The following is a 10,100-nucleotide window of genomic DNA, read 5'->3' as shown; positions in this document are numbered from 1 at the left end:
ATACTTGCTATAAGCATCGGCTTGAATGGCCCTATTTGCCTTCAGCGAAAGCTTAGAACCCATTCGGTAGATTGTTGTATATTTTAGCTGTTGTAGACGTAAACCCACGTCTTGTCACCGCTAACGATGCATTAGATGAATAAGGATCCAAGCTACATACATACATACATATGTATGTTGTCAAGAATTTATTTTGCCACCTCTACTACTAGCCCTCTACTCGACATCGTCAAAATTCATTTCGTTTGGTAAGAGTCTAGCAAAGACATGTTTCGTATTAAAATTATTAATTAAAAAGCATTGTGGTCGATCTATAAGAGTATTGAGACCTCTGCTATACCTCTGTCGCCAACACGACAATTTTCAACTGTTTCCTCATCTTTTCGACGTTATTCTCATTAACAGAGGTGCATGGACGACTTGCATGAGACAAGTTTTCGATGACTTTACGACCTCCACTGAATGCCTTGTGGGAGTTAAATACTTGATTTCCTAATAAAGTGGACTCCCCAATATACTTCTGCACCATTTTCAGCCATTCCGTAGCCGCAATCCAATTGGAAACACAACATTTCAAGAAAAAATTTCTTTCCTTATAAAAACGGCAGAGAAACTTTTCGTGTTTTAAATAAAAAGCTGTCAAGCACACACTAATACACAAATGGATACCAAAATATTTTCCTTACATTAGTAGGTATATTTATTTTTGAACTTCCGGATGACATTATACCGTATAAATCGGCTAATATGTGGCTTATCTCAATGAAAATGAAAGAAAGTGTTTTACTCCTAACAGTGTAACTTTGTGCCTATAACAAATAAAATCGGACGAAAGCTTGACGTAGCCCCTATATAATTAACAAGCTTTATCTACCTAAAACTATTCTTCTTCTTTTTTATTGGCGTAGACACCGCTTCTGCGATTAGAGCCGAGTTTACAACAGCGCGCCAGTCGTTCTTTCTTTTCACTGTTTAGAGCCAATTGGAGATTCTAAATGTAGCTAGGTCCTTCACTTGGTCTTTCCAACGGTGGAAAACCTCACCTCTTCCCCGGCGGGTACTGCGCCGCATACTTTCAGAGCTGGAGTGTTCTCTTCAATCCGAACAATTCGCTGAATCATCATTCCATCGACTGCGGTATTTCGCGTGGCCGCATGCGCTAATCTTCCGCAGAATCTTTCTCTCGAAAACTCGTAACGTCCACTCATCAGATGTTGTCATCGTCCATGTCTCTGCACCATATAGTAAGACGGGGGTGTTGAGTGACTTCTAGAGTTTGGTCTTTGTTCGTAAATTGAGTACATTTGAACACGAGAGACGATCAGTCAACAATCAGCCACATGAATCGGAATCATAAGAAATTTCCATAGTTCCGTGACCAATGGCATGCATATTTTGAAATTGTAGGTAACAATATGTATCAAAAAGACGGCTTCAATTTGCTTTTTATTGGTCTGGTCATAAACATGTCAATGTGAACGGGAAGAATTTCCAAATAATATGTTACAGTATTCTAGTGTGTAACGAATTGTTCCAGAATAAATGCTTAGAAGAGATTTTCCCATAATAAGAAAAAATAATTTGCCGTTTATGTTCGAGCTGATCCGCGATCCCTCTACCTTGTTTCAGTTTCACTTATTTTAGTGGGTTTTCTTCCGAAAATGTCCAAATTATTCTTATCACTTGCTTGACAGCAAACGAAAAAACTTCCACCTCCTTATGACTGCTCTTCATTAAATGGTCCATTACTTAGGCACTTTTTCACAAAGGCATGTTTTTGCTTATTAACTTATTCAGTCATTATGTTGTCTATCTCATTTATTCCTGCTTTTTCTTACTCTAAATTATGCATCATTATCATTTGTTATACAAACTTCCATTACTCGGTCAATTATGTCTGTATGTTGACTACGGTCGTCAAGTGTGCTTAGCTATTATGCAACATTTCGTTTGCATTTTTCGCACGATATTTATGTAAATCACTGGAAATGCCTAATGGCAGCTCACAGTATGGTCGCAACTCACAGCAAGGCGCTCAAAATTTAATGGAAATGTGGATTTGGTCACATAACTTATTGGCATTGTTCTTGTGCGTGTTGTGTGCATTATTGGCCTTATTTATGTTGTCTTCTGACGAACTCAACACGGAGATTCTGCGAATAAGAGAATTAACGCCGAGCCTGTAAGTGTCTCGAAGGCACATACATATATGTCTCTATATACATATATTTACATATGTCTGTATATTGTGTATACTCACCACCACATATGTAAGCGCAAACAGCATTCCTTTGATGCAACGGCATAAATTTCGCTTATGGCATCAACCGTCTTTTTTGTACCACTTACGCAGTCGATATACTCAAAATGTGCAAAACAAGCAAAAAATGAGGTTATGCGTTGACTTCTTTGTCATTTTCTGGCACTTAACGGCCATAACCACACGTCGATGCGTATTATGAATGGTATAAAATGGTGAATCTTGATACTCGCAGGTTGTTAATAAAGCCGAACAAGTGTAAACATATGCAGACACCTGTAAGTGCATATATATACATATGTATGTATATGCATGCACCTTTGTATATAACCACTTTATGACGCTTATTGCAGCAGCTAATCGTCACCGAGTTTGATTTCTTTGTTATTGCTGTTGTACGTGCATTCAGCACACATCTTCCGATTGCAACCGGCAATCAAGTAAAATACTCTCGTTGCCATTTCTGTTGATTCATCACATGTGCATATATATTTACAAGAAATATATAGATTTGTTACATATATAAGTATGCATACTGCTGTATAGGAAAGTTGCTACATGGTTGCATTTGCTATCGCATACTCAACGATTCATGCCACACATCCGCAATTAGGGATGCACGTTTTCCTATTAAATCGATACAAATGTATACTCGGATATGTGGTTATAATGCAAAAGTATGTATCCATGTGTGTAGTTTGCGTGGTGAGAATTTCAGCACAAGTCGTCTGAGAGGAATTTCTGCAATCTCTGTTTGGCGTCAGTTGGCTTCATGCTGTAGTTGTGGCAATGCTTTTATTTGCTTTAATTGTTTCCTGGTAGCACTGGCTATAGTGATATATTTTGAGCAGAACACTGCTGGAGCTGACAAATCGAAGACGCCTAATATGTCTTCTATTTGTCAGTTCTTTGTTTGTTGTCTCTTTGTTAAAGAATTGTTAATATAAAAGAGTACGAAGATATCTTCTTCTGTTTGATTATGCCAGTTTATGCGATTTATGCCAAATGCTTGTTCGATTCGTCTTTTTTCCAATTTAACCAAATAAAGAAAGCTTTTATTTATTTCTTTGGATATCTGAGTAAGTTTTCTTAGTCAGTGTCTTAGAAGAAGTCGAAAAATCAACCCGCTTATTTTTAATATTTTTGCGGGTTTCTTCAATCTCCATACAATGTATCTACTGCAAAATTGGCAAACAATGCCCTCTCTCCTTTCCAAGCAGCTTCTGCGCGTCAGAAAGAGCCACATGCGGTCAGTTTAGGGATATCATTACTGTATTAAGATCATATGATCTCTTGTCAGCATCATATGTTCACCTTCGATGATTCTTCGATTTTCAAGCATTGTGTTTTAAATTTTTCGATTTTATCGAAATTAACAGAGGTGGATGGCCGACTCACATAAGTTTTCGTAGACTTCACGATCTTCGCTAAATGCTTAGTGGCACTCTAATACTTGTGTTCGCTACAAAGTCGACTCCGTAAAATACTTTTGCAATATATTCAATCATTCCGAAGCCGCGATTTCATGGGAACACACAAAATTGTAGGCAATCCCTTTGTTCAATTTTCGCGTTGTAAAGCAGTCGGTGCCAAATTATGGGGAATCAACATTTACACGAAAATAAAAAAGTTTGCACCGGTTCGGTTTGTGCCCGCAGATTAACTGGTTAGGTTCGAAGGCTGATGCAGGAATCGCAATTGGACTATATTGAAGTACCTTGTGAAGCTTTAAAAAGGAACTTCTGTATCCGATGCCTTGCGGCCAATACAAATTTGCTTAGGCCTTTATATTCTGTTCTCACAAGCTTGGTGGGATATCTGAGAGTGCGAGATTCTAAGTGTTTAAGCTTAGATCGCACAAACGCGGAACAAGAAGCTTCTTCAGATGGCACCTGGTAAGATTATCAACCTTACAGCCTGGAATCCGATAAGGTAATGGCCTACGAAAACCTCCATGACTAAGAAGAAGCTAGCCTTACTGAAGGCAAAGAGCTCACTTGATCTCTGATCTTTTTCGATCGATCTTGGGCCAAAAGGATCTGCAACAGCGCATGTATCCATGGCGGTCTCAGATATTTAGTAGTAGAACACACATTGATTGGGGGGCTAGGGTGTCTTTCCTTGCCTGTTAACAGTTACTTGGCAACATTGTTTTGAGTTACCGGCCCAACAATTTAAATGGGCTAGTCCGGTTCAAATTTGGTCAGTTCGTTTAGTTGACATAAGAAATGCACCTGTGAAAGGTATTAAAGCTTCGATTCTTATTTTGAATTTATTTTACCACGATTTGCAAAAATTTAGGTTTCTTGAGTACCAATCTGATAATTGTCTATAATTGTCTAGTTTTCGATACGCTTTCCTCGTTCTTTACTGACATCGAATCAGGTGCCTGAAATTCAGGCTAGACTGTCTTTCGTGACCTATAAGCTAACTACTATGACTAAAACTAGTTGAAATAAGTCTTTGTTATTGTCTTCAACTTTATAACGGCTTCCTCAATTATAAGCTGGGAGATGGTGATTATAGTCTTTAGTATATGACAGATTGTGGTCTCAACATCTTTAAATTCAAATAGAAATATTCTAAACACTATTATTACGTTGTTACCGCACACATACACATGCGTAAGCATATGGTATACCATATATTAACAGTAATAACATGCAATGATATCATGACCAAGAGCCATGACTCGTATTCATTAGGCAAGCCAATAAAATATTGCATGCTTGCATATTTTTCTCACAAAATCATAGGCAATAAAAGTATAAATCAGCGTTGGCTCAAATGGTAGGCTAGATAGTAAGAGGAAAAAGAAGAAGAAGAAGAAAATAAGCAGTGAAATGCAACTGGCAAACTGTCAATGGAAAAGTCGCACATTCTGGCAGAGCGCGAGCGAGGGTGAGAGGAGAGCGCTGCGGCGTCGGTTGGAGGTGTGGTAGAAAATAAATTCCCTTGTTGCTGCGCGTTTTCGGCCGGTAGTTGACGGGAGCTGCTTTTTGGAAGCCATATTAATGTCAAGTTCATTGGCATAATCTATCATCATCACTTCCATGGCATGCCTTTAAAAGTTACCGGCCGAATGGCCGCTGTGTGATGGCTGGTTTTATGCGTTCGGCTTTCAATGAATCTCATCACCGGCAATGCGACTACGCGTTACTCCGGCTTTTTTTACTTTATTTGTTTACTTTTGTTTTGGTGCGCTTGACTGCACTCTGTGTGCGCCGTTTAATGTGATTGTTGTTGTTGCTGCTGCTGTTGTTGTTGACTCCGCTGTTGTTATTTGTGGCAGCACTGACTAAGTCAATATTTTCATGCTTGTGGCAGCCACTTTGTATGGTCTGCAATAGTCAATATTTAGTATACGCGCGTATATCTATAGATAACCACATACATATGTATGTGTGCATATATGTATTACTCTCAGTGTATTTTTTTGCAGTAAAATGTCGGGTGTTGCATGTGTACATTAGGGTTGTTCGAATTTCAATAGAGCTTCAAATTACCTAGTCTACGAGAACTAAGTGTACACTCAATCGTAGGAGTGCAGTCTTCCATCTTATCAATAAACCTGATATTTGCTATGTTTTGTTTGTAGACCGTCGTACTTCTCTGTCTTTGCCTTGGAAGTTTTGGAAGAGTATTTTGTATTTTATTAATAGGCTTTCAATTGCATTGAATTCGAAAATTATGTATAATTAATATTTATGAGAGCGTAATATACTCCTAGCTAATAATTTTTGTTTACAGTTTCCTATTTACAAATTTCTGAAACTTTCTGGAACCAAGATAAGTTTCAGCCATAGAAAAATGTATGAACATTCCCACCGACCTGTCTTGTCTTTTCATAAATATTTATGAAGTTTTGTAACTATTTTTATCTGGAGATAATTTTTTAATTATTATCTGGAAAATACCTCATTTATTTTTAAAATATATTATTAGTATTATTAATTAATTTCATTTTTCTTTCTTGCAGGTAAGCCTTATCTTCCATTTTGAGCTTTATTAGTAAGTAATGGTAAGTTTTAAAATAATATAAAAAAATGCGTCAGTAAACTTTGCAAATTTTAATTCAAAATGCCGCCAAAGGGTTATTTAAATATTCTGTCTACCCCAAAACGTATTAATTGTTGACTAATACTAAATCTCTTAGGCTAAATTAGGTTAGAAGTTCGTCACTTAATGGATTCCTTTTCGATATCTGATACTACTAACTACATATCTGCTACTTCTGCCAAGATGTTTCAACGTCAGTTTTGCAAAGGTTAGACAATGCTGAAGAAAGCGACTGGATGTTGCTGACTCATTTCCATACAACTTCGACAGTTAGGGTCCTTTTTCAGTCTTGGCGTTTATGCGTTCTAATCTAGGTCAGAAGGATCTCGTATTCGCTGTTGACCAGCGCGTGATAAGATCTCGCGAAGTTCTGGGATCCAACTCTAGAACGCATATGGGTACGATGAAAATCTAGCACGTTGCCAATCTGATGCAATCATGCTCTCTCTAGCTAGCTCAACGACTTTGCAAAACGCTATAATTAAACGATAGCCTAAAATCTATGCTTGATGGTGAGTTCCTTACTGAAAACTCTCTCTTCAACTTTTCCTCTAAGCTTGAGCCCATCCGTGAAAAAGCTTACTTCGCCTCTTCTGAGCGACTTCGCCGCATCCATTGTTAGAGGCCTCTTAAGGTAATATTATTATAAGTGTCTTTAATATTTTCCAGTCCCTGATTTACAAAAAATTCAAATACTTCAAAACCTGTCTCTTTTGTTCTACGCCAATAAAGAAGAAGGCGATCTTGTTCTACGTTAATGAAATTGTTTTTTATTGCCACAATATTCTGCGAATTTTGACTCAGAGACTTCTTCCTCAGACCACATGAGAATGATTTTGGGAAAGAAATTTAGCAACATTGCATTAATAATCGCCTAAACGAAGACATCTTTTGAAGCATATAATGCAGAAACTTAATGATGAAGGCATGTGAAGATTGCTGAGATGACAATGTGTCAATGTGTGTACGATTTTATTTCATTAACGTACAACAAAATCGCAGAAAATGGTGGCAGTCGTGTTTTATTTCTTCCCTCTTAGAGAAATTGCAATACTTTCTACTATTTGGGGTTCAGAATTATGCTGTCCATTTGTTGTGTTAGAACTAGATTTCTCTGTTAGTCTACAACTTCTCGAAGAAAATGTTAGAGATTCTATAAAGCATACAGGGTTTGTCCGGAAAGTAATAGGACTGATTTTCTTTCGCCGCGAACTTACTTCGGAGCGTGCGCGCACCGACTGGATTCGGTAGAGGGTGTTCCTAGATAACGAATGAGCGGCAGAGCTGATTTCTCCGAGCACCTAGAGAGTCAAGACAAACATTTTCGCGCGACGTGTTTCTGTGAGTGGTGCAAGCCGAAAATGCAGCGTTCGGTAGAGCAGAATTACGATTTAATTCGGTGTGAAACTCGATAAATCTGCGACAGAGACGTTTGATATGATCATGCAGGCTTACCCAGATGTTTCTTTAACAAGAAGTGGTGTGTTTCGGTGGCACCAGACTTTTTGGGAGGGCCGGGAAGAGGTCGCTGATAAAGACCGTGCTGGGAGGACCTGCGACTTCGACAAACACCACGACAATGTGACTCGTGTGCGCAAAGTTTTGAACTCAGATCGTCGACTAAGTATTCGTTTAATTGCCCAGATGTTAAATTTATCAAAATCTGTTGTTCGTGACATTGTGACGGAGCACTTGAACATGTGCAAGGTGTGCGGGAAGATGGTCCCAAAAGTGCTCACTGACTAACGATAATTGCGGCCTCTCTTGTGAACAGCCACCTAACCAAGGCCGTCATGCAAACGCTTCCGTAGCCGCCCTAAAGCCCAGATGTGGTCCCTCGGACTTTTTTGTTTCCTTGCCTGAAAAGGTCGATGAAAGGCAAGCATTTTGAGACAACAGAGAGCATCCAAGCTGCATGCATCTCGGCTCTCAAGACTATTCCGGAGAATGCCTTCCGTGACGCCTTCAATGTTTGGAAGAAGCAGAAGGATGCTTATTTTGAAAGTTTTTGAAGAATTGTAACGATTGGTTCAATAAATTATTACTTTCCGGACATACCCTGTATATGTACATTATGTATGTGTATAAATGACTAGCGTTACGAGCTGTGTTGTTTCAGCATTTTCTATCTGTCACACATCTTTTTCTCTCCAAGAAGCTAAGCATTTATCAGAATCGCCGATATCGGACCACAATAGGATATATGCATGTAGCTGGTTTACAAACTCATCTATCAAAATTAAGCTTTTGTGTGCACATGTTTTTAATCTTTACAAAATTTAGCATAGATTATTGTCCAAGGCTACGATACAACTTCCGTACCTATTGTACAGATCGGTCTACTATATAATGGATCGCTCTAACTCAAGTCCTTGTATGAAATACTTTTTTATTTCGACTTTTGGGTTTAGAATTCTCGATTTAGCAAAGACAGTCTTTTACCATTTTAAATTATTTCTCAGCAAGAAAATCTCCACAAAAATGTAAGTGTAAACAAACCACCCTAACACTCCTATTTTGTTTATGACAACATCATATTCGTCAAATATGTATGCATTTATGTGTTGTTGTAAAATTTGCGTTTTTCCAACGCCTTGTTGGACTGGACATGTTGCTTGCAACAAATTGCCTGAAGGCGAAATGCTGATGACGCTGAGTGGTGATTATACTAACTATAGCGCTTACGGCGTTCACATGCAATTATATGTATATGGACACAAGCAAAAAAAAAAAAATATGTCTGAAATTTTCGTATTCCAGCACAATGCGAAAAATAGCATAACAATTATGGCAAAACGCTAATGCCAGCAAAAAATAACTGCGTGAAGTATTTGCATGCAATGTACCAAATATAGGCGCCTGTATATATGCACGTTCATATGTATGCATGCTTGTGTGCGTGACCAACACTCGCTTTGATGAGCCACCATTTTTTCGCGTAGACTCAATAATTTTTCGATGTCAATGCCAGTCGAAAAATAAAAGCAAAGAAAAGCGACGAAAAGTGCGCTATTTTAACGCGCAACACTCACCCAACGCAGCCGCCCTACCGACAACAACAACCACAACAGCAACAACAGTCAGCAGTCACAATTCTGTGCTTTTCAATTAGTCAGTGCATCACATTTCGATTTCGGTCTGAGTGTCTGCATTTTGTTTAGCCAACTAATTCATAATCTCTTGAGTCATAAGTGGCCTAAGCGCAGCCACACACACGTCACATGTATGTATGTAGGCATGGTATGTGTGTTAGGGGCAGACAAATCGTGCATTACCTGCAGTCAGTCGTGCCGCCACTTACCACATTCCAACCGCCGCCCGGCGCACCCTTTCAGCATGCGCCTGCTAGCCAATTCTATTGACTTGGCAGTGGCGGCTCTTGAGGGTTCCGTTGCTTTTTGATGTGTGCCTGTAGCTATGTTTTTATATGTGTATGTAAGCAGGCAATTGCATTGAGCGCTCAAAAAACTTGAGTCTTTACAAAATAGTGCGCTTTGCATCTAGAAATGCACACACACACACATCCAAACATCATACATATATTCACATGAATATCTTTGAGTGCATTTGCACTTGTTGAACTTGCTCTCGCCGGCAGCTCCTTTGGCCGCAAAAGGTGTCTGACACTCAAGTAGCTCCGCTTGTTTTGTAAACAAATCAACACAAATGCTCTAAAGTGTGCATTTATTTTTATCATTCAATTTTAATTTTCTGCTTTTTTTTCTTTTTCTATTTGTTTGTGTTAAGCACATCGTATTTAGTGGCAAATAGTGGTCGTTCA

At 38.6% G+C, this 10,100-nt stretch overlaps 1 protein-coding gene across 8 annotated transcripts in view; it reads left to right on the top strand.

Annotated features, from left to right (window-relative positions):
• The window catches only part of LOC120776380, a 208,437-nt gene that overhangs the window by 49,204 nt on the left and 149,133 nt on the right, over positions 1 to 10,100 (top strand). The window contains exon 1 of one of the 8 annotated variants that reach the window (XM_040106983.1): positions 6,248 to 6,281. The exons of the other annotated variants lie outside the window; for them this stretch is intronic. The gene's annotated coding sequence lies outside the window, so the exon portion shown is untranslated. Of the gene's footprint in view, positions 1 to 6,247; positions 6,282 to 10,100 lie in introns of those variants that run through there. 8 annotated transcript variants of the gene reach the window in all.

The sequence above is a fragment of the Bactrocera tryoni genome, chromosome 5, assembly GCF_016617805.1.
Source record: "Bactrocera tryoni isolate S06 chromosome 5, CSIRO_BtryS06_freeze2, whole genome shotgun sequence".
Taxonomy (NCBI): domain Eukaryota; kingdom Metazoa; phylum Arthropoda; class Insecta; order Diptera; family Tephritidae; genus Bactrocera; species Bactrocera tryoni.
This window is presented reverse-complemented; position numbering and strand designations above follow the sequence as displayed.